At 43.0% G+C, this 22,131-nt stretch overlaps 1 long non-coding RNA gene across 1 annotated transcript in view; it reads left to right on the forward strand.

Annotated features, from left to right (window-relative positions):
- LOC125484377 overlaps nt 1–20,464 on the forward strand; it is a 21,719-nt gene extending 1,255 nt beyond the window's left edge. Inside the window, exon 2 of the long non-coding RNA XR_007263199.1 lies at nt 19,895–20,464. This is a non-coding gene — a long non-coding RNA (uncharacterized LOC125484377). The remainder of the gene's footprint in view (nt 1–19,894) is intronic.
- Nucleotides 20,465–22,131: the final 1,667 nt, after the last annotated feature.

Consider the following 22,131-nt stretch of genomic DNA (forward strand, 5'->3'; position numbering starts at 1 on the left):
CTCCACACTGTGTTATCTCGGTGTGTTCCTCCAGCTCCACACTGTGTAATCTTAGACTTACAGCTATCTCCTACTATCTCTTCCAGATATTAACACTTACACACCCATATATAACATTAGTCGTAGTCCACAAATACTAAATTGACTTTCAGGGCTAATTCTGTTGTTTGGCAATAGTTGTCACACACATCAAGTGAGAAACCTGATTACTAAGAATAAACAAGTTGTAACTTTCGATCGAGATAGTAGGAACTGCAGATGCTGGAGAATCTGAGATAACAAGGTGCAGAGCTGGATGAACACAGCAGGCCAAGCAGCATCAGAGGAGCAGGAATTTTTCCAGAGGAAGGAGGGTAACTTCTTCAAGGTAGGCATCCTTAGAAGAGGCTTCACAGTGGGGTTAAAATTATTTCAGAGATAGTAGGAACTGCAGATGCTGGAGAATCTGAGATAACAAGGTGTAGAGCTGGATGAACACAGCAAGAAGAAGGGTCTGAAGAAGGGTCTAGGCCCGAAACGTCAGCTTTCCTGCTCCTCTGATGCTGCTTGGCCTGCTGTGTTCATCCAGCTCTACACCTTGTAACTTTCAATGGGATGTCTTGTGATGATCTGAGACCAGGAATGTTGAAGATTTCTCTCAGTTCAATGCAAGTAGCAGCAAAACACCCTGTGCCTGAGTAACAGACTATAATGTCAGGGTTCCCTTATACTAATCTGCACCCACTGGATATCCTGAGGGGGCAGTTTCAAAGGCATAATATGGATAAATGCTGACAGATCACCATCAGCAACTTTCTTCCACCCCACCCTTCCCAACACCTCATGAAATTTGGTTCAATATTGTCCTGAATTACATGATATTAAATGAAACAGACCAAATCTCTCTCATTCGTCCACATCAGATATATTTACATTTCATTGCACGATACCCTAAATATCCATTGATTTACTGCCAAATAACATCTTAAGGCAGCAGCATATTTCTGAAAACTAATCAAATTTCTGCAAAGCCTATTTTTTTTTGTTTTTTTTTCTCCCTATTGTTATCTATTCAACACTGAAGTAATGAACAATTAATAATTCAGTGGGCTGTGATGTACTGATTTACAAATTGACTGCTTTTATCTGCAGTTGATATCAGGTCGGATCCCAACAGTCCATTATTTTGGCAATGGAGCGTACACTCATTATCACTGAACTGATTTCGGGTTTGTTACATCCATATAATTTCATGACAGGCACAGCAGAATATAAAAATAGAATTGCTATGCCTGATTATTTTGGCAGTGATGGTGCTTTTTGACAACCTGAGTTTTGTACATTTGAATACGATGTGTTCGCTCACTCACAGCATTTGAATGAAAGCAGGGAAGTCACTTGTCCCCATTAGGTCTCTCTCCATTTAAACATGGCTAATGTTACTCTGTGGCAGCCACTCTGAAGTCCATACCAGACATAGAGAGACAGAACTTGAAAGAGAGAGAGACAGACAGAGGGGGAGAGAGAGAGAGAAACAGAGAGGGAAAGAGAGAGTTAGGTTTCTAAAACAGAAGTTGCTGGAAAAGCTCAGCAGGTCTGGCAGCATCTGTAGACAGAAATCAAAGTTAACGTTTCAGGTCCAGTGACCCGTCACCAGACTCAAAATGTTAACTCTGATTTCTCTCTGCAGATGCTGCCAGATCTGCTGAACTTTTCTGGCAACTTCTGGTTTTGTTTCTGATTTACAGTATCTGCAGTTCTTTCAGATTTTATTTAGAGAGATATGTTTATCTGTATTGGCCAACATATGATTCTCTGACATCTGTTAGGAGATGTGTTGGTCTAGTCGTATTGCTAGACTATTATTTCAGAGGCCCAGGTAATGTCCTGGGGCCTGGGTTCAAATCCTGCTGTGGTAACGGAATTTGAATTCAAGAGAAATTTGGAATTTAGAGCCCAAATGACGACCGTAAAACTGCTGCCAATTGTTGGGAAAATCCAACTCATTCACTGAGGAAGGGTCACGGACCCAAAACGTTAACTCTGTTTTCTCCTTCACAGATGTTGCCAGACCCCTGAGCTTTTCCAGCAACTTCTGTTTTTGTTCATTCACTAATGGCCTTTAGGGAAGGAAGTTGCCATCCTTACCTGGTCTGGCCTACATGTGACTCCAGACCCGCCATAATGTGGTTGACTGTTAACTGCCCTCTGGACTATTCAGGATGGGTGGTAAATGCTGGCCTGCGATGTTCACATCCCATCAATGAATTAAAAAAGCATGTACAGCAAGTAGCTCACAACAGCCTGGATGGAGGCCTGGTTTTCCGCTCCTTCATAATTTTGCCAAAACAAAACTCATACATGAATGCATACTTGGTCAGCCAAATACTCCATCTCCCATATATGTTGAAGAAGAGACTCTAGAATTGGTTCAGCACTTCCCACGTTTGGCAACCACTCCCTCTCAGAAGGTAACTGTTGTTGAGAAGATCTGGCACCGGATTTACTGCACCAGCTCAACATTCTACAAATTATAGTCACAAATATCGGACAACAAACACTTTTGCAAGTCAACAAAACTCATCTGCAGTCACCACAATCCTTTACTGCAGTGGGATCTAGACACATAAGAGTGCTAGCAAAATTCCATCAGTAATGCTTCTGGCGTATCTTTCAGGTTCAATGGGAAAATCACTGAACTACTTGAGCGCTTTGGCAAAACTTTTGCAAAATCAACTGCAATGAACTGAAAACTAGCATCTGGATTATCAAGCACGTTCCTCCCACTGGGTTATGTTTTCTCAACTGACCCTAACGCTAACCCTAATCCTATCACCATTCCAGCAGTGAACAAAGAGAACTGTCTAGAATGATGATAACGTGTGCATTTGGCTGTGTCCCAATTTAACTCTCAGTGTTGACAGAGTGGCAGCACGGCAGGAAAGGAAAGGAAGCCAATGCTGCATCTGGACCCAATGATTTCATGGGATGTCCCATGTGCCAGAGATCTGAGTGTCCATCATCAGGCTGTTCAGTCACACGAAGACCTGGGGTAAAACTTCAATAGACATCATGTTCAAGTAAGCCGGCAATGAGGGCAATGCTGACAATATTGCCTCGGATTCTCTGCTCTCTTCCCCAAGGTTACATTGGGACAGGGAGGTGCAGTTCAGTCAAGTTCTAGCTTCATACATTGGTAGCACCATATGTTCAGTTGTCATCAAGAGAAAAAGTCAATGGATTCACCAGATGAGAGACCCTTCCACAATCATACAAGTCTCACAGTTGCAACGGCCCATTATCATGAAAATATTTCAGAACATGCGTTACAAAGCTCCTGGAAAATAAGGGGCAGGCTTCATTCTGCAGCTGAAACAAGGCTGTGTGATTTAATCACACAACAGAGAATGAGAAGTGCAGAGATTAAAAAATGTATCATTCACCCATCTCCTGAAGCAATTCTCAGAAACAGAGGCAAAAGATGCAGTAGGTCTAAGTCTGATTTTGCCAAATTAGGAGACTGCTAGAGAGACTAATCAATTATGACAATTAATTATTGTTCTACCCACAGAGACAGAGACTGTGTGTTAAGTTTTTCAGAACAATTCTGTTGCCAACATCTGATATTCTAATTAGAATTTGCATATTGAAGAGGTAGATAAACTTCAGGGAATGAATTCCATTTGACTGCTAACAAAATAGTCATTTTGAATTCTTTATTTTACACTTAAGATATTTTCTCTCACTCCCACTCCCCCAGTGGCAGCTGGGTAACACACGCTTAGGGCTGGATGCCTCAGTTATCGGAACCCGTGAGACCCAATTTTTACACCAGTGAGGTGGGATGGAATGGTGGAGAGTATGGGGTTAGAGATGGGATCGCAGGCCCTGGAAACCTATTGTAGGTGAGCACGCAGATGGGTAAGTGCTGAGGTGGAGTTGATTAGACAATTGTCCAGGGTTTTCTTCCCGTTGTCTTAGCTTCTCAAATTCTCTCTCCTCTCACCCTCCGCACCCACAACCCCATGCACCCCCGCCTCCATCCAACTGGTGCCACATCCATTGCAAATCATAACATCCACCCAACCCCTCATATATTCGTCAAGCACCTTCGCACCCACAACATTGGCATACATCAGGAGCCCCATAAAATATTGAACAATCTAATACGTTACTCACATACACATGCCAGGGGAAAAGGAAAACCTCCCATTCATAAAATCCATTCAATTTTTGAAAAATTCTTCTCAAGAGTTTGAGGCTCGCACGCTGTGGGTTAAGGCCAAAATAGATCTGTTTGACACCCAGAAGGATAAAAACCAGGAACAAAATGATATATTAACACTTGGAAAAGAATATTCAGGAGCTCCATTTTGAGTTCTACAAGATTTGGGGTGGCAGGGTGGCTCAGTGGTTAGCACTGCTGCCTCACAGCGCCAGGGACTCAGGTTCAATTTTAGCCTCGGGAGACTATCTGCATGGAGTTTGCACATTCTCCCTGTATCTGTGTGGGTTTCCTCCGGGTGCTCCAATTTCCTCCCACAGTCCAAAAATGTGCAGGCTAGGTGGATTGGTGATACTAAATTGCCCCTAATGTTCAGGAATGTGTAGATGAGGTGGGTTATGTTGGAGACAACAAGGTGCAGAGCTGGATGAACACAGCAGGCCAAGCAGCATGCTCCTATGATGCTGCTTGGCCTGCTGTGTTCATCCAGCTCTGCACCTTGTTGTCTCAGATTCTCCAGCATCTGCAGTTCCTACTATCTCTGAAACAATTTTAACCCCACTGCGAAGCCTCTTCTAAGGATGCCTACCTTGAAGAAGTTACCCTCCTTCCTCTGGAAAAATTCCTGCTCCTATGATGCTGCTTGGCCTGCTGTGTTCATCCAGCTCTGCACCTTGTTGTCTCGGATTCTCCAGCATCTGCAGTTCCTATTATCACTGGGTTATATTGGGGATGGGTCTGGGTGGGGTACTATCAGGGTCAGTGTGGACTTATTGGACTGAGGGGCCTGTTTCCACGCTGTAGGGATTCTATGATCTATGGGTCAGACCTGTATCTGTATCATTTGGAAACTTTACTGGATTTCCCTCCATGTCAGCACCAAATTTAAATGGCTCATCTGGATTCAGCTACCTCTCCCGTGTGCATCTCATCCCACACCCCTATTTATTTGGGAGAAAGTTTAATCTGTTGAAAATAGGGGTGGAACTTCCACATCTGGCATCTGCTGGCGATTTCTGAAGATCAAGGAGTCTCAGACACCTGGGAAATCCAGCCCGTTGTCTTCCGACAGAGGTACTCTGAGTTAGGGTTTGTAACCCCATCCCTATTCCCAAAGCATCTCTCTCGGTTTGGAATTGGTGGCAGGCAGGAAGGCTGGGAAAATGTTTTTGGGAAGGTGGTGTGGGGAGACAGTGCCTGATATCCTGCCAGTGCAGTGTTATTTCTCCAGGTTCAGGAAACGTGACAACTCATTTGGAACTGAAATGAGCTACACGTATGGACCATGACAGGACACTTCCTATCTCTGTCAGCATATTTCCTGTTGGACTAAATGCATCCCCAGGTATGCAGCGACTAACTCAAAGTCACAGATCAACCCAATACGCTGTTGCCATGATGACAGCACTTCTTTGAATTCGGGATCAGAGGTAACTAGAATTTAAAATGGGAACATGTCTTCTGACACCAGCCGCCTCCAATTGATTCTCCTTTATCTGGATGTTACACCGAATTTCCTTCAAAAACAGCAGTAGGATCATCACTATTCTGTCAACTTAAACTAAAGTTGTTGAAACTTGTTTCCCATTTGCTGTACTTCCCACTGTTTGTCCATCATAAAAGCTCAACAGCAAAGCATTGTAAATCCCACTCTCCTCCCTGTTACACTGTCTAATATCTCCATTTGCTTGCTGGTATTTATGAAATGTCAGCATGAACATGAAGTGCATCAGATATCCTAGGGGTCAAATTGCTGCCTCTGAGATATACCAGGCTCTGATGATCTGTTCATCAGGAATACTTCAAAGCCTCATGAAACCAGTGCCTGGTGGTTACTTGTCAAAGCTTTCCTTTTCACACAGTGTTTTCCTCAGCAATTTTTGCCCAATACTTAATCAAAAACATCCATATTTCCCTCATCTGTCCTTCATCTTTGACTCTTAATTGAAAGAAAAGCTAAAATGAAGACTTTCCTAAAGTGTAGTCATTATTATCCCAGAGCAGAGATAGCAGCAAGATGGTAAAGGTCAGATAATCTATTTCCAGGCATATTGGTTTGAAGAGAGATCTCAGAGAGGATTTTTGGGTGAACATGACCCAAAATCTGAAGGTTTCCTTGATAGAGAGGAAGGTTGTCAAAAATTACAGAGGGATTTTGATCAGATGGGGAAGTGGGCTGAGGATTGGCAAATGTAATTCAATACAGATAAGTGTGAGGTGTTGCACTTTGGAAAGTCAAACCAAGGTTTGACTTATACAGTAACTAGTAAAGACCTGAGGAGTGTTGTAGAATAGAGGGACCTAGGAGTACAAGTACATAGTTTGTTGAAAGTGGCGTCACAGGTGGACAGGGTGGTGAAGAAGACATTTAGCATGCTGGAACAAAAACAAAGTTGCTGGAAAAGCTCAGCAGAGCTGGCAGCATCTGTGAAGAAAAAAATCACAGTTAACGTTTCAGGTCCGGTCACCCTTACTCAGGCAACGGCAACGGAAATTGAGTTCAACGTCATGTGCTCGAAATTCATTAAGGTGGGAATGCAAAGACAATGTAGTCGAGGAGAATCCTGAGATACAGTCTATTAGACGAGACGGGATTGAGGTTCATAAGGAGGAGGTGTGAGCAATTCTGGAAGGTGGGAAAATAGATAAGTCCCCTGGGCCGGATGGGATTTATCCTAGGATTCTCTGGGAAGCTAGAGAGGAGATTGCAGAGCCTTTGGCTTTGATCTTTACGTCGTCATTGTCTTCAGGAATAGTGCCAGAAGACTGGAGACTAGCAAATGTTGTCCCCTTGTTCAAGAAGGGGAGTAGAGACAACCCTGGTAATTATAGACCAGTGAGCCTTACTTCGGTTGTGGGTAAAGTGTTGGAAAGGATTATAAGAGATAGGATTTATAATCATCTAGAAAGGAATAATTTGATTAGGGACAGTCAACACGGTTTTGTGAAGGGTAGGTCGTGCCTCACAAACCAATTTGAGTTCTTTGAGAAGGTGACCAAACAGGTGGATGAGGGTAAAGCGGTTGATGTGGTGTATATGGATTTCAGTAAAGCGTTTGATAAGGTTCCCCATGGTAGGCTATTGCAGAAAATACGGAGGCATGGGATTGAGGGTGATTTAGTGGTTTGGATCAGAAATTGGCTAGCTGTAAGAAGACAGAGGGTGGTGGTTGATGGGAAATGTTCATCCTGGAGTTCAGTTACTAGTGGTGTACCTCAAGGATCTGTTTTGGGGCCACTGCTGTTTGTCATTTTGATGAGGGCGTAGAAGGATGGGTTAGTAAATTTGCGGATGACACCAAAGTTGGTGGAGTTGTGGATAGTGTGGAAGGATGTTGCAGGTTACAGAGGGACATAGATAAGCTGCAGAGCTGGGCTGAGAGGTGGCAAATGGAGTTTAATGTGGAAAAGTGTGAGGTGATTCACTTTGGAAGGAGTAACAGGAATACAGAGTACTGGGCTAATGGTAAGATTCTTGGTAGTGTGGATGAGCAAAGAGATCTCGGTGTCCACGTGCATAGATCACTGAAAGTTGCCACCCAGGTTGATAGCGTTGTTAAGAAGGCGTACAGTATGTTAGGTTTTATTGGTAGAGGGATTGAGTTTCAGAGCCATGAAGTCATGTTGCAGCTGTACAAAACTCTGGTGCGGCCGCACTTGGAGTATTGTGTACAGTTCTGGTCACCGCATTATAGGAAGGATGTGGAAGCATTGGAAAGGGTGCAGAGGAGATTTACCAGGATGTTGCCTGGTATGGAGGGAAGGTCTTATGAAGAAAGGCTGAGGGTCTTGTGGCTGTTTTCGTTAGAGAGAAGCAGGTTAAGAGGTGACTTGATAGAGACATACAAGATGATCAGAGGATTAGATAGGGTGGATAGTGGGAGCCTTTTTCCTCGGATGGTGATGGCTAGCACGAGGGGACATAGCTTTAAATTGAGGGGTGATAGATATAGGACAGATGTCAGAGGTAGGTTCTTTACTCAGAGAGTAGTAAGGGCGTGGAATGCCCTGCCTGCAAAAATAGTAGACTCGCCAACTTTAAGGGCATTTAAATGGTCATTGGATAAACATATGGATGATAATGGAATAGTTTAGGTTAGATGGGCTTCAGATTGGTTTCACAGGTCGGCGCAACATCGAGGGCCGAAGGGCCTGTACTGCGCTGTAATGTTCTATGTTCTATGTTCTATGCAAAAGGAAAAAACTGAGACCTTTGCTGAGGATAGAATGTTCAGCATCAGAGAGCAGAAATCTAAAGAGAGCGTAAATATACAACAAGAGGTGGGTTAGGAAAGGGGATAGAGTCAGAGGGAAGGGGGTGGTAAGAAGGTTCTGAAAGGCCGAGGATATCTCTGAGTTTTTGCATCTTGTGTGCCTTGATGCCTGAAAGGAAATGAAAAAGTTACTTGTTAGAAAGTCGAATGATCGGGAAGGTGAATTGGAACTGGGGAGCAGCGCAGCTCTGAGCCAGCGTGAGGTGGTGCTGACGGAGAGCAAGATCAAGCGTGTGCATATTGCGATGCGTGGCATTGAGTGTGGATCTCAGAATGCTGTGAAAACGTCTGTCTGTGGAACGTTGTGACATCACAGAGATACCTGTGATCCTGGGTGGATTCAAAACACGAAGGATGAAACACAAGTTGGAATCCATGTGGAGTGAGTCTGAGCTGGAGGCAGTCACTGAGGAATGTGATGTCGCTGTGGAAACGGGTTTTATCAAATATCTTGTCAAACACCAGGAGCGACAGCAAAATTAATGACAATGAACAAGAGAAAAGATTGGAACGGAAACCCTGTTGGAGAGATGAGCAGAATCTCATTGTGTACGCATGTTCGAAGAAGACATTGAGTCATGTGGCAGGATGTTGCCGTCCCCATTGTTACTTGATGGGGGTCGAAGGTCCTAGCACTGTTTTTTAAAGGCTACCTGGACAGGAATTTTTTTTCTTTACAAATCCAGCACATCACTCATTCTATTAAAATGATGGCATGGAATGGTTGGACCGAAGGGTCTGTTTGACGTTATATTACTCTGTGACTTTCTGACTTGATAAGTCGACGCCTGTATCTAAATATTCTGACCACTTTCCCCTTCATCCAGTCAGCCAGGGCTTCTTTCTCCAGACTGGCCCCCACCATTGGTCTGCTTCCTTGTCTGGCTTGGCCATCTCCCTCCTTTGGTCACCTTTCATGAAAATTACATCCCTGCAATGAAACGTAAATCATGCACATAGCATAGATGGATGCTGATCACAGGGTACAAGGTAGCACTTCATTCAAAATGCAGCCAAAGTGGCTAACACACGTGCCACATGCCTCTCTATGCAGTTTAGAAAGAGATGGCACTAATTGCTCTCTGGTGGAGAACGTATTGGGTAGGAGAACTTAATTCTAGCCACTTGGTAATGCATGACATGAAAATCCATACAAAAGGTTTACCACTGGGAGTCTCGACGTGACTTTAATTCATTTATTGATTCAATTAATATTTCTACTAATTCTAATCATTAATCTATTAACTAAACTTTCATCCTGCTGCTGGGAATCTGACTTTTTGGCCTCTCACACAATTAAATCCTCCACCCCACCCCGTTTTTCACTCTCAGGAGTAGCACAAAATATTGCCCACTGAATGTGAAGTGTCCCTCATATTTCATGGAGGGGCCTGTACCTCAACTTCTGTGGAGACACCTCAAGCAATCTCCTTCAGCAACACCTTCATAACTCACTCAGAGATAGCAAGAACTGCAGATGCTGGATTCAGAGATAACTGGAAGTGTGGAACTGAAGGAACACAGCAGGTCAGGCAGCATCAGAAGGGCAGGAAAGTTGAGGTTTCAGGTCAGGACCCTTCTTCAGAAAAAGGCCTGCTGTGTTCCACCTTCATAACCCGCATCCACCTCCATCTAGAAGGACAATGACAGCAGATACATGGAAACACCATCACCTGCAAGTTCCCCTCCAAGTCACTGATCATCCTGACTCGGAAATATATCACTGTTCCTTCATTGTGTCTGAGTCACAATCCTGGAATTCTCTCCATTATAGTATTGTGGATCAACCTACAGCACATGGACTGCAGCGGTTCAAGAAGGCAGCTCATCACCAACTTCTCAAGGGCAACTAGGGATGGGCAATAAATACTGCTCCAACTAGTGAGCTGCACATCCCATAAGACAATGAAAAATAAACGTTTGCCAGACAATTTCCACTAGTGGCTCAGGAAAGGATGGTTCTGCAGAAGACACAGTGGAACATCAACAGAATTTACAGTTTCATTGCCACTGAAATGCGTGGTTCTTCCTTTTTTTACAATAGAACAATAGAAAGAGGAAGGCACAATCAGCCCCTTGCGTCTGCCTCTCATTAAATTCAATTCTTCTATATTTGTTATGTTAGCTCCATCTGTCCACCTTATTTCCTGAACCTTTGTTACCTTCGATCCACAGAAATGTATCAACCTTAGTTTAGACCTTTTCCAGTTGATCCCAAGCCTCAGCAATATTTTTTAGGGAGAGAGTTTCAGATATCCATTTCCTTTTGTGTGTAAAACTACTCCTGATTTCACCTCTTAATGCATTAAATCTAATTTTAGATATTTTCTAATCAACTTGTTCAGAGATGTTATTACACACCTCTGGAGCAAATGGGGCATTAAAATGGGCTTCCTGCTACAGAGTTAGGGACAATGCAACTGCACAACAAGAATACAGGCTGGTCATAATTTTAAGGTTAGTTTCTCTTCGTTTGGACTCCCAGCCACCAGAGGGAAATAGTTTCTCTCTCTCTATCGTTATTGACTTATTTAAGCATTGTAAACAGCTCAATTAGATCTCACTTAATCTTCTGTAGTCAAGGAAGTAAAAGCCATTCTATCTAGCCTGTCCTCACACTTTAACCTTTTTATCTTTAGGGTCAGGCATGCATGGCAATTTTCATATATTGCTGTTCCAAGGCTGTGTATTTAAACTTATGTAGCTCTGAATCACAGCTCAGAGATGTCAAAAGAGAAGGGAGTGGGGGGTGGGATGAATTACATTGGGAAAGTGATTGTTAATCAGTGTGGCAATTTGCAAAAAGCATTGTCATTGTTGGAGGGGGCCAGAGTCAAGATACGCTGAATACCTTGACACATCGTTAAACATGGCAAAATTAATTGTAAAGCTGAAGAATGTTGAAAGTTTATTAAATCGTCCCTACAACTGGTTTCCACGGATTTAATTACATGTCACTTTTATCCTCTCAATTTGCTCATTTTTAAACTAATGTCCATGCTCTACTTGGAGTGTAGCTCTATCCTATATTAGATTTGTACCTGTGCCACTGAAAAAAAAAGAATTCAAGTGGGAAAAGATGAATGTTACTTTCAGTTATGTCTAGGCAATGTCACAAAGCATTTTCAAACTGTAATAGAATTGTAGAATATATGGCAAGTGAAATAAATGGATCTCTGAGATTCTAGTAGTCTACTCCAGTGCAACCGATTGTTTGAAACTAACTTATTTATGTTAGTTTATTCATCCCTTAACCAGTGCCACATAAATTGGTCATTATCATATTGCTGTTAGTGGGAGCTTGCTGTTTGCAAATTGTTTGTTGCATTTTCTGCACTATTAGAGTGACTATACTTCAATACACCATTTAGAACAAAGCATCTGACTTGATTGACACACTATGCACTCACTGCCTTCAAATTCTACTCCCTCTACCACTGATGCATGAACGCAGCAGAGTGTACCATCTACGAATTGCACTGCAGCAAATCACCAGGTCTCCTTTGACAACACCTCCAAGTCCACAACTTCTACCACTTAGAAAGACAAAGCAGATATGTGGGAATACCAGCCGGATAGTCGTCCTCCAAGCCACACATGATCCCTCACTTGGAATTATAGCATTGAACCTTCAATGTCACTGAGTCAAAATCCTGGAACTCCCCCTTTAACAGCACAGTGGGCATGTGTATATCCAACAGTTCAAGAAGGCAGTACACCACAATCATATCAAGGGCCATTAGGGGTGGTCAACATAGTCTGGCCTGGCTAGTGATGCCCAAGTCCCATGAAGGAATAATTTTTTAAAACTTCAATAGTATTCCATCATCTTTGATATCTTGGGATAGCTTAAGGTTGTACAAGGCACCATATAAATCAAGCCTTTCATTTCCTTCTTGTATAATGCCACTGATAAGGGGATGGAAGATTTGCGATCCTGGCAAATGTGTCAGGAATCTGTGTGCTACCTCCATTGCCATTACCCAGAAAGCACCAGAACACCCCCTCTCTGATTTGGAATGAGTTGGAGAGCTTCTTATCAAAATGCATGAGAATGGCACGATCCCCTTGCATTCAACCCTGATCTATTCTTGGTTTTGTGAGCAAGGAGCCTAATCTTCAAAATTAAATATTTTAAAAATGCATTTCTTTGGGATTCAATGCCTTTTTCGGTTCTTCAAAATCATAAGGGAAAGCATGACAGAGAGAAAATTTTCCCATTGGCAGAGGACTGAGAACAAGAGAGGAGCAACTTAGGGTGATGAACAAATGAATCAAGGGCGATATGAGGAAAAGTACGAGTTGGGGTTATACTCTGGAATGTGCTGCCTGAAAGTGAGGTAGAAGTCAATTTAATTTGTGGCTTTCAAAAGGGAATTGAAAAAGCTCCTGAAGTGAAAACATTTGCAGGGTACGAAGATAAATGCAGACGCATAGAGCTAACTGAGACGCTTCTGCAGCGAGCTGGCACAGAAATAATTGGTTCAATGGCCTTCTATTGTGCTGCCAACATTCCATGAATCCATGAATTCACTGCGCTCATAAAGTTAGGCAGAAACAAGTTCACCTCAATGAGTCCCACATGAAAAACAATTTATCTTCCTTGCACCATTGGATAGAATGAGGGATGAATCCAAGGAAATTTGGTATTGGGTCTCCCCTGCTATGGTAAACCTATGCTCCCTCATAAAAAAAAAGGATCAGGACTAGTGAAGTAGGCTTTAGGAACGCTTGCTTTCATTGGTCAAAGGACTGAGCAAAGGAGTTGGGACATCTTCTTACAGCTGTTCAAGATATTGGTGAGGCCACTTTTGGAGTATTTCTTGCAGTTCTGGTCACCCTATTATAGAAAGGATATTATTAAACTAGAAAGAGTGCAGAATAGGTTTACTAGGATGTTACCTGGACTGGAAGATTTGACTTATAGAGAGAGGCTGGATAGGCTTTTTTTTCCCTGGAGCATAGGAGATTGAGGGGTGACGTTATAGGGGTCTATACAATTATGAAAAGCATAGATAAGATAGATAGCCAACAGCTTTTCCCCATGGTAGGGGAGTCTAAAACTGGACAGCATGGGTTTAAGGTGAGAAGGGAAAGATACAATTGGGTCCAGAGGGGCAATATGTTTAAAACAGGGTGTGGTGAGTGTCTGGAACAGGCCACCAGAAGTTGTTATGGTAGAGGTGAGTACAATTTTGTTATTTAAGAAACATTTGAACAGGTACATGGATGGGATAGGTATGGACAGTTACGGACCAAACACAAGCAAATGGGACTAGATTAATTGTGTAAACTGGGTGGTATGGACAAGTTGGGCTGAAGGGCCTGTTCCCATCCTATAACCCTCTTTGACTCTATGAGTCAGTGATTGAACCCCTTGAGTTTGTTCCATTATTCAGTTAGATCATAGCTGACCTGTTCCTTGTTGCTACTACTCACTTTTGTTCTGTTATCTCTAATACCCTCGCCTAACAAAAATCTTTATCAGTTTGAGACTTGAAAGTTCTAATTAACCTTCATTCTCCTCACCTTTTTGGTGTCTGAGTTCCGGATTTTCATCACCTCTTGTCTCAAGACTTGACATCAACATAAAAGGCCTTTAGCAATTATGTTACCTGGCTCTGAATTCTCCCATATCTGCCCTAGCAGCTCTCTCAGTCATGTCAATCATGTCACTCAGATTGCTCCTCAATATTCCATATATTGACGGAGTCCAAAGCTATATGCAACTTGTCCTCAGAATGTAACCTTTTCAGTTCAAATGATCGCAAATATCTCCTTTGGGGCTTTGTTGTTCTTCCACTTCTCATTTCAGCTTTTAATTGGGCTGTGTAAGGCTGTACATTCTGGAGGGATATCTAACACTTCCTTAAGCTGTCAGGTTGGTAACTTTCATGGGACATTCTCTGGAACACTATCAAACTCCCTCTCACCCATCCTGCCCAGTGAAATAAATTTTCCTGCTATCTTCAGCAATGAAAGAAAATTAAATAATACATAATTCCTTTCAATTCCCAATACATTTCATTCTGGATTTTGCTCACAATAGGGTTAAGGTGATTAATTTTTAATTCCTAGAGACCACAATCTTGAAGTGACACGAACATTAATTAGAGTTTGCAAAATTAAACCTACAAAAAGGATAAGGTAAAATTTTCAGTTATTCATTGAAGAAACATTTTTAGTTACTTCTTAGATCAGAAACATTGTATATCACAATTCTGATTAATTATTTCAGTCAATGAGCTAGATACAGACTGATAAAGGTAAAGTCACCATAGTTCCAATGGACCTTAAGACTGCTCTCTCAATGGAGAGAGATGACTGGTGGTGCTTTAATCTTCGGGCCAGGTAAAGGTAGAGATTGAGAAAGAGAGCCATTCATGGTAACCTCAGCCAGGGTGGAAATTGAATCCACACTGTTGGCAGTATTGCAAACCAGCCAACTGAACCCCCAACAGGCTGTGACAGTGAATTACTTGTTGTACAGAGTAATCATTCTGAAAGGATTATTGTTGGAGACTGCATTAAGTTTCATAGAGTCCCTACAGTGTGGAAGCAGGCCATTCAGTCCTTTGAGTCCACACTGACCCTCTGAAGAACATCTCACCCAGACCCATCCCCTTACCCTATATCTGCATTTTCCACCCTAGACACTGTGGGGCAATTTAGCATGGCCAATCCACCCTAACCTGCACATCTTTGGACTGCGGGAGGAAACCAGGGCACCCAGAGGAAACCCATGCAGATGCTGGGAGAATAGGCAAACTGCATATAGAGAGTCACCTGAGGCTGGAATCGAACCCTGGTCCCTGGTGCTGTGAGGCAGTATTGCTAACCACTGAGCCATTGTGCCACCCCCTGATGATGTCATACATTGTTGGGTGGAATAGATAAATGTAGCTTGAGATCCTAGTGGAGACAGATGGGTCATCAGTGTCTCCGGACAGTGTTAGATATTATGTCTAAATAGCCAACGTAACATGTACCTATTAATAGTATGCATTAAACTACTATCAATGATTAATAACTATCTTATTAAGAAATGCCTCTTCTTGTTAGGACTCACTAGTGATTCATGCTGTACCATTGTTAACCAAATTGGTCCTTAGAACCAGCATGGAAAGGCGGACTGATACCAGCATTTTACCTTCCCCATCTGTTAGTTTCCATAATACATGCAATATTTCTGACCTGATACAGTGGCTTTGAGGCTGACCTGATTAGCAAACAAAGATCAGATTAAGAGGGTTAAGCACCAGAGGTGTAAATGGGCATGTATATCCTGGAGTCTTGCTGGTTAACTGTTAGGGTTCAGCAAATACTTAAGTGGCACTTCACTCTGAAAGAAGAATCTTGCATTTTCTTTGCTGTTTTCACAACCTTAGAATGTCCCAAGAGGCTTTACAGGCAATGAATTATTTTTGAAAACACTGCTGTAACATAGGGAACATGACAGCTAATTTACACACAGCAAGACCCCATAAACAGCAATGACAGAATGACCAGCTGATCTACTTTCTATCAGTGATGTTGATTGAGGGACCCTTGGCACTACTTGTAGAGCAGAGGGGCACTCTAGTGCAAGGCCCAGGACAGGGAGGTTTTGTGTGGCACTAATCACCAGGGTGTGGGCCTGTGGGGAGACTGGGCTCATTGGCCAAATACTCTCTCAACCTGGAAAGTCAGTGACTAAAGCAGCCAGTCTGACATGTAGACCATTTCGAGTGACAGGTTACTCAGCAAATGGCTCCTGTTTCTCCAAACAACGACATTCATTGTTCAAGTAGGAGTCTGATTCCTCAGTCCCTCCTTTCTCTGTGCACTCATCACTGCTTTCTTTGCTCCTCTTCAGAGCTGACTGGAGGCACCTGGAGAAAAAGGGAAGGTAAAGCAAATCTAAAGTTATCCCCTACAAAGCTCTATTCCCATCTCGACATCTCCCAGTCACTTGATGGTGTTTTGGCCCTGACATCCCCCATGAATGAGTGTAAGTGTGTGAGTAGGACAGTGTGATGGAACGAGTGTGAGGGAGAGTGTGATAGATAGAATGAATGGGACACTCATGAGACTGTTTGGCATGGAAATACAGTATAAAAGTCAAGCTATTTTGCCCACATAAAACACTGGTCCGAGATGTGTCCTGCAACTAATTTTACTAAAAACAGATTATCTAGTCATTGATCTTGTTTCTACCCATGGGAACCTGGTATGAACATTTGCCAATTTTACAACAGCGACTGCACTTCATAAGATTACTGTATTGACTGTAAAGCATGTTGAGACATTCAGAGGTCAGGAAAGCTCCTTAAGTACAATCTCCTTCTCTCTAACAGGCTTAATGTTAAATGCCTGCAGACTGTCAGAGGATGGGGATAGTAAGCAGTTTACTGTAATAAGGTACTGGGAAGGAATGAATTGGAACTAGAAACAGTTGCACGAAGTAAAGCGAGATTTGAAAAGCACAGCTGAAGATCACTGAGCCAGGTTTTTAAGAGGATATACAATCCATACAATTGGCTCCTATCTGTTAAGGGATTATAACAGGAGGTTTGGGTGTAGTCTCTATTGCTCATCCTTTGGTAGTCGTTTTATGCTTCAGATTGTCCATAAACTGTAGTCCTTCAAGTAGAGTCATACAATGCAGGAGGCCATTACAACCATTTAACCCCTTACCCTGCACATTGTCAGAGCTATCTATTGAGTCTCGCAATCCCCAATGTCTCTCTTCCTCCAAACTGCCGGGTCCAGCTGAGTTCATTTTCACTGACGCAACAAATCTTGCCAATTCTTTATCCATGAATTTCAACAATAGAGTAAACAACAAAAGGAAGTGTGGAGCCTGTTTGTTTATGCGCCTGATGTCAACACACACAGCAGTTTGCATCAGGCGTCCCTGGATAACAATCAGAAACCCCTCCTTAAATCGCAAGGAAAATAAAATGCTTGACACTGCACGGGAACACAGTCATGTTCATTCACCCATGTTACTGAAGCTGGACTTCAGGATGACAGGTCAATGCCACATTAATTACCTGCTCCCTGGCTGCCTCTTATATCAATACCAGCAGGGTACTGAGCATGACCAACCATAAGCAAAGATACCATCTCTGATTTTAACACCCTGCCCACGTCTGTGACAATGGAGTTGATGTCGTGATGAGATCAGACATGCTTGCACTAAATGGTTGAGCACGTTCAAGGGGGTGAATGGACTCCTCCTGCTCTTAGTTCTCATGCAAGTGCCCAGCTGAGATGACCATGAATTAAAAGGGCTGGAGGTATTTTTTAAAATTGTTCATGGCATGTGGGTGACCCTGGCTCGGCCAATATCTACTGCCTATCCCTAATTGCCCAGAAGTCAGTTAAGAGTCAACCAGTTCTGAGGAAGGGTTACCGGACCCGAAACGTTAACTCTGTTTTTACCTTCACAGATGCTGCCAGACCTGCTGAGCTTTTCCAGCAACTTCTGTTTTTGTTCCTGATTTACAGCATCTGCAGTTCTTTCGGTTTTTAAGAGTCAACCATATTGCTATGGATCTGGAGTCACATGTTGGCCAGACCAGATAAGAAGAGATGTTTCCTTCCCTAAAGGGCATGAGTGGACAAGACTTTTTTTTGTGATGCAAAGAAATGGTTACATGGTCACCATTAGGCTAACTTTTCATTCCAGATATATTTAATTGAATTTACATTTCACCATCTGCCATGGTAGGATTTGTGTATGTCTGCAGAATATGAGCGTAGATTCAGGATTATTAGTCTAATGACTTGCCACTCTGTAACCGCCTTCTGTAAAACACCGAATGATGAATGATTTTATTGTCATGTCTACTTTACAGTGAGAAATACAATAAAGTATAGAGAAAAGCTTTCATACTTCGCCACAATATGGCACCATTTTGATAGTTTAAGAAGAGAAAAATGAAAAGATACAGCTAATAGAGAAGTCCAGCTACATCTGAGAACTGAGCCTTTCAGAACGAATACCGCCTCGTCTACACCAGGCCTAAATAATGTCAAAATTGCCAATCCTCAGGCACCATCTTTCATCTCCACCACTGCCTGCTCCAGACCCACCAATATTGAAGTCTCTCACTGCGGTCCACCTCATCAATGTTACCGTGATGCCCTTCCGCCACTGATTCGCTGCCGCCAGTGCCAGACCCAACCAATGACGAATCATCATGTGCCATCTTTCACTACTGGGCCTACCTCGCTGCCGTTGCCTCAGGGCTCTTTCCTCTCCATGCTGGGCTCAACCCTTCCCCGCGCTGGGCTTACTCTACCCCACAGTTCTTTTTTTCATTCATTCATGCGATGAGGGTATCACTGGCCAGGTAGCATTTATTGCCCATCCCTAATTACCAAAGAGAGCAGTTAAGAATCAAACACTTTGCTGTGGATCTGGAGTCAGTTGTAGGCCAGAGCAGGGAAGGATGGCCTTCCCCAAAGGACATTAGTGAACCAGGTGGGTTTTTCCCGACAATTGACAATGGGTTCATGGTCATCATTAGATTCTTAATTCCAGATATTTATTGAATTCAAATTCTACCATCTGCCATGGCGGGATTTGAACCCAGCTCCCCCCAGAACTTTAGCTGCGTCTCTGGATTAACAATCCAGTGATAATACCACTAGGCCATCGCCAGCCCTAGCCATTGGGCTCACTCTCCCCACACACCAGTGCTGATCTTCCTCTTCTCCGCAAAATGTCCGCACCAGGATAACTCACCATCATCAATGCTGTTCAAACTCTTTATGGGAAGTAAGTAAAGCTAAAGGTAATTAAAAGAGAAAAAAAAAGTAAAGAAGAAAAAAGAAGAAAAGGAAAAAAAGAAAAGAAAAATAGGAGGAGCAGACGAGCCCTGAGCTTGGGAGATCTACTTTGCCACCATTTTTGCACTGATCCTGCTCGTACAATCCTTTATGGTTTCATCCATAATTCCTCTTTATAGAAAACAGAGGAGGTCTCTGAACTATAGGTCAGTGAGGGTCAGGCTATTTATGCCTGTATGTCCAAAAGCTTAAGGCCTGAAGACATCTTTTGCATCTTGTTGGGGGCCAACTCTAACTTCATTGGGAGGTCTGGACACTAAGGGACAAAAATTGGCCCAGGCTGAAAAGCTAAGTATTTGCTGATTCGACAAGAGGTTTCCTTATGAGCCGGCAGCAGTAGAAGTCATGCCCCACCAGGAAACCTCTGTTCCTTTCTCAATCCTAAGAATATAGGAGAGAAAGGTCCACTTCATGCTGTTGCACCATTCCATAAGATCATAGCTGACCTGACATTGTGAAGGTATCTAGGTTAAGGAATAAAGATGGCAGCACAGTAAGACACTCCAGCTGGATCTCCTCTGTTCTGCCTATTCTTTTACTTTCTTTTCCTCTTCTCTCTTCATTGTTTCTCTTTTAGGCACTAGGGGAATGGAGGAGTTGGCAAACCCCAGAGGCAAATGCGGCAGTGGAGGTCAGCGCAGGGTGAAGCACTCCCAGAGCAGCGGCTGGCACAAGGAGTGAGTCCTAAGTGGCCACCAGCATGGGGAAGCAGTCCTAGGGAAAACTCACCTTGGAGCAGCTGAGAGCCGGTGCGGAATGGACTGGAGGCTTGGAGAGGAGTGGGGCCCAGTTGTTGGACTGGGGCCTGGTGCGGGCTGTCAGACCACATATGGCCGTCCCTGCACTGAGCTACTGCAATGTAATGTTTATTGGTGATTTGTTTATTTGACTGTAATGTCAATCCTTCAACTATGTCTTATTTCTAACTTATTCTTTAAACACTGTAAAGTGATGCAACTACTTTTTATTCCTGCTTTGTACCTAAGATTTGTACCTAGGTATTTTGTACCTAAGGTGGCGCTAAAGGAGGCGACATTGTAAAACTTTTCACTGTACTCCTATACTTCTGTACTTGAGTACATGTCACAACAAAGGATATTGTCATTCTAAGGAATCATACGATCATAAAGGATTATAAAGTGGAAAATATCTATTTTCCTGTGAATAAAAGCATTTTTTTTATTTTAGAAAGGCTAAATACAGCTTGTACTGCATAGCCAAGAGCTCCTGTGTGAAAGGGACTTGATTCCTCTTGTCATTATAAAGATAATCTCTGATGAGAGGGATTTAGACCCTAAGTCATAGGGTGAAGCAGGGCTGTATAGACTTGTTGTCCAGAGACCCAGACTAATGGGGAAGTGAGTTCAAATACCAACCTGGCAGAGAGTGGAATTTAAAGTCTGTTCATAATTCTGGAACAGATGACAAGTCTCAGTCATAGTAACAAAGAAACTATTGTCCCCAGACAGGTGCTCTACTCCCAGCTTCAGAATGCTAGGTGAGCCCCAGGTGGACAGTGGAACCGTTTCAGTGATAGCCTCAAGGCCTCACTGGTGATATGCGGCATTCCCACAGCCACCTGGGAATCACTGGTCCAAGACAATCCAATATGGAGGAGTAGCTCTGGGAAGGCATTGATGGCCTCGTGGTATTATAGCTGGACCATTAATCCAGAGACCCAGGTAATGTTCTGGGGACCTGGGTTTGAATCCTGCTGTGGCAGATGGTGGAATTTGAATTCAATAAATATCTGGAATTTACAACCTAATGATGATCGTGAATCCATTGTCGATTGTTGGAAAAACCCGTTTGGTTCACTAATGTCCTTTAGGGAAGGAAACTGCCATCCTTGCCTGGTCTGGTCTACATGTGACTCCAGACCCATAGCAATGTGATTGAACCTGAACTACCCGCTGAACAATTAGGGATGGGCAATAAATCCTGCCTGGTCAGTGACGTCCTCATCCCGTGAACGAATAAAGGGAAAAAATTCCTTGAGACTTGCCATTGGGGAAAACAATGGAAGCCAGGCATTAAAAGCGAAGGGAACGTGCTGCCAGACCAACGACCCACGCACCCTTCCCGTGACCACCACCTGCCCCGACAGTAACAGCGTGTGGTAGCTGAATGGATCTGTACAGCCACCTACAGACTCACCCTGAGAGTGGAAGAGAGTCATCCTCGTCTGCGAGGGACCACCAATGATGATGATGATGATTATTGTCAATAGCTTTTGAAACTAATAATGCTTAGGAAAAGAAATCTGCTGACTCTACCTTGTCTGCTTTACATGTGACTCCAATATAGTTGAGTCTTAACTCGCCTCTGAGTGGTCTAGCAGTCATTCCAGAGGAAATTAGGGATGGGCAACAAACACACCGTCCTCACCAGCAAATGTCTACCCTCATTAAACAATTACAAAACAAAATTGCAAACAATCATGAGAAGCTATGACAGCTCTGATAAGATGGCGTTATACTGATAGAAATAAATCAAAACACTGTGAATTTTGAAGCAGTCTAGCCCAATGCAAAATGGTGTTACAATCTCAAGATGCAGCAAGATAAGTGAAGGAATTTGACCATCTTGAGAATTGCAGCTTACTCCTGAGCCCACATTCTGAGAAATCTAACCTTACTTAGAAATTAATAAGTTATATAGCCTTACTTATATAGCCTTATTTGGGATAAAGAAAGAAGCTGAACACAATTACAAATAATGTACCGCTCCGATACATGAGAAATTAGTTAGGTGGCCTCTGGTAACACCATACTTATCAAGAGCACACATGGGAATTTTAGATTCGCTGAATCT

The sequence above is a fragment of the Rhincodon typus genome, chromosome 11 (genome assembly GCF_021869965.1).
Source record: "Rhincodon typus isolate 14 chromosome 11, sRhiTyp1.1, whole genome shotgun sequence".
Classification (NCBI taxonomy): domain Eukaryota; kingdom Metazoa; phylum Chordata; class Chondrichthyes; order Orectolobiformes; family Rhincodontidae; genus Rhincodon; species Rhincodon typus.